Source organism: Arachis ipaensis, chromosome B04 (genome assembly GCF_000816755.2).
Source record: "Arachis ipaensis cultivar K30076 chromosome B04, Araip1.1, whole genome shotgun sequence".
Classification (NCBI taxonomy): domain Eukaryota; kingdom Viridiplantae; phylum Streptophyta; class Magnoliopsida; order Fabales; family Fabaceae; genus Arachis; species Arachis ipaensis.
Window position 1 is genome coordinate 127,425,775 of NC_029788.2, and position 2,977 is coordinate 127,428,751.

Genomic DNA, 2,977 nt, shown 5'->3' on the forward strand with positions numbered 1-2,977 from the left:
ACAGATATATATGAATATATCTCTAACAAATTTGTTAAAAATTAATAATTTCTTTACAAAAAGCTATGGTCGTGCCTAGTCTTTTCTTATTCATACTTAGCGTATTTGAATTAAATCATATAAATTAGCTGGAGTTTATTAGATTGCATATAGATGGGCTTCCCTTTTTCCCTTTTCTTTTTTCAGGAAAAACCTAGAAATATCAATGTTACATATATAGAAAAAAAAATTATTTCATAATCTATTAAACTTGTTACAAATAAGCTATCACTTTTATTTTCTTGGTTTCTCAAGAATATATAGAGATTAATTCATTCATTAATTACGTATCATTCAGTTAAAAGCAAACAGCAGACAATCACTTTAGTCATGTCATTTTCTAGCCAAATTTTGAGACAGATGCATGCTTTTTTTTTTCGCTCCTTATATATAGAGCAGTTATTAAGTATTGAAAATATTTTAAGTGCACCGGAAGTATCGGTACTCCAATTATTTTAACTGTTGATCTGAATTATAAAAAATATATATAATATATATTAATTAAATTCAACGATTAAAATAACTGGTGCACCGGTACTCTTCGATACACTTGAAATGTTTCCTTAAGTATTAACTATTAAGTAGTAATACGGACTCCATCCTCTCTTGAATTTGCGAAACAAATTTCTCTTACCTAAGTGTTATTCCATTGACTTGTTGATGAGGATCATAAACTTAATTATTCCTAAGTATAATTATTGCCGCCATATGTTGTTGGGACTAGACACCATCTTTAATAGCATGGCTACTCTCAATGCATGTTATCATCTTGACATTTCCATGAGACAATGTGCTTGTCTTTAGCATCTTTGATATTTTCATACTAATTAATGATAATTACTATTAATATTCTTCAAATGCTTAACAAGTCTCTTTAAATAAAAGTTTCTTTTGTGTTTTTTTTTTTTTATTTTTGGGTAGGCATTTTTTTTCTCTTTTTTGGAAATAACAATGGCTAACTTTTTTTTACCATAAAAATTTTGATACTATATCTTAAAATCACTTCTGTTAAAAATTTAAATTGATAAAAGAAGATACATAAATTATTATATCTTTAATATAAATATATATAAAAGATTAAAATTAAAATTAAGGTTTTGCTAATCAATGAATGTTCTAATGTATTTTTTTTCTATCATAAAACATTTTTTCCCCAAAGTTTAAGAGATTGTTTGTTTGTGTGATTGAGAAAAATGAATTTTAAAAGTAGAATTAGAAGTAGAAAAATATTTCTTACTTGAATATGTTTACAGAAATACGTACTATTTTATTGGAACTAAAAGTAGTTAAGTTATTTAATTTAGATATAACAGATATATAAGCATCTTTTTTTCTTTTTATAATATTATAATTATGATCATGAGTAAAAAAAATTTCTTTACATAAGATGGTATTTTTGAAAAATTACAAGATGAAATTTCTTTATGATATATGTTTACTTATATATTGGTATAAAATTAAATAATCACGAAAATTTTTAATGGAATATATTAACTATGTTATCTTTTAAATGATATTTTATTTAAAATATTTTCTTAAAAGTTAAAATTATTTATCTTAAAAATTTAAAATAATAAATAAAATCACATTAATGGTTTTATATATCTCAGAATATAAAAAATTTCAAATATGTATAGCTGTCTAGCTGACAATGCAACTAGAATCAATGAAGGAAACAATGAAGCACCATATCAATCAAAATTTGTGATAGAGATCAAGAAAGGAACAAATTCAGTGACTACTACTTAATTAATTAGGTTCTTCATCGTTTTTATATGTATTCACTAAAACTCAACAAATTGAACAAACAGACAAATATGGTAAACCCTAATTAAGATGATACTAGTAGCATGATGTTTTATCTCCTTTTGAATTTTCATAAAACACCAATGACAAAATAATATTTAAGCATTATTGCAAAATGTTTTATTTTTTTTTTTCTACACTATTTTTTAGTTTGGCAGGTCAAAAATTAATCTGTCGCAGATCGGAGTTCCGATTTATTTAAAAATTTGTCGCTAGCCAATAAATTGCTACATGCATAATGCAAGATTCTAATCTCCAACACATTATTAAACAGATTAGTAAACTAATTACTAGACCAATCCAATTTTATTCAAAATATTTTATATTTGATCAATTAAAATAGAGGATTATTCTAGAGTTAGACACAGTCACCAATAAAAAAAATTCTAGAGTTAGACACATAGACGTACCTTGACTTTGAGTGTACCCTTAGATTTGTATAAATTAAATTAAATGAATAGAGGTTCTAGCTTGTAAGTGTGTGACCAATTCAAAGGGTATGTGTGGGCCTTTGTTTGGGTGCATGCCACTTCAAATGTCATTTATGATGAAGTTTATTACGATGATTTTTTGTTTTTCTTTTCCAAAAAATTTAAAGTAGCAGTGTTAATTAGTTTGCGGTAGCTTTGGTTTCCATCACCGAATTGCCTGATCTATACTTAATTGTTTAGAGTCCACATACACATCCATGCATTATTAAATTCATATATATATGAATTCATCATCAGTTTTAAGTGGGATATGCATTCAGTTTCTTGAATTGCCATGCACCAACATGATCTTGACTCTTTTCAAGTTTTAAATGGCATAAATTTTATATGATCATGAGGAATAGTATCCCGTTATACCTATGTTTTTTTTTTCTTATTCTTTTATCTTTTTTAAAGTTGATGAATTTGGTAGAATAATGACTCAAATTAATTTTTGTCATTATTTAACGAATTTTTTAACAATTATTTCGTATTGTCTCAAAATAATAATATATTAAAAGTCGAAGTTTTTTTTTTTTTTTGGGGTAAAGAATGATGTTGTCTTTTGTAAAAATGAATAGGAAACTAAATTGGGATGTGACTCAATTTGGTATTTAAATAGTTTTGTTAAAGAATCATGTTAATTTAACCAATAATAAGTC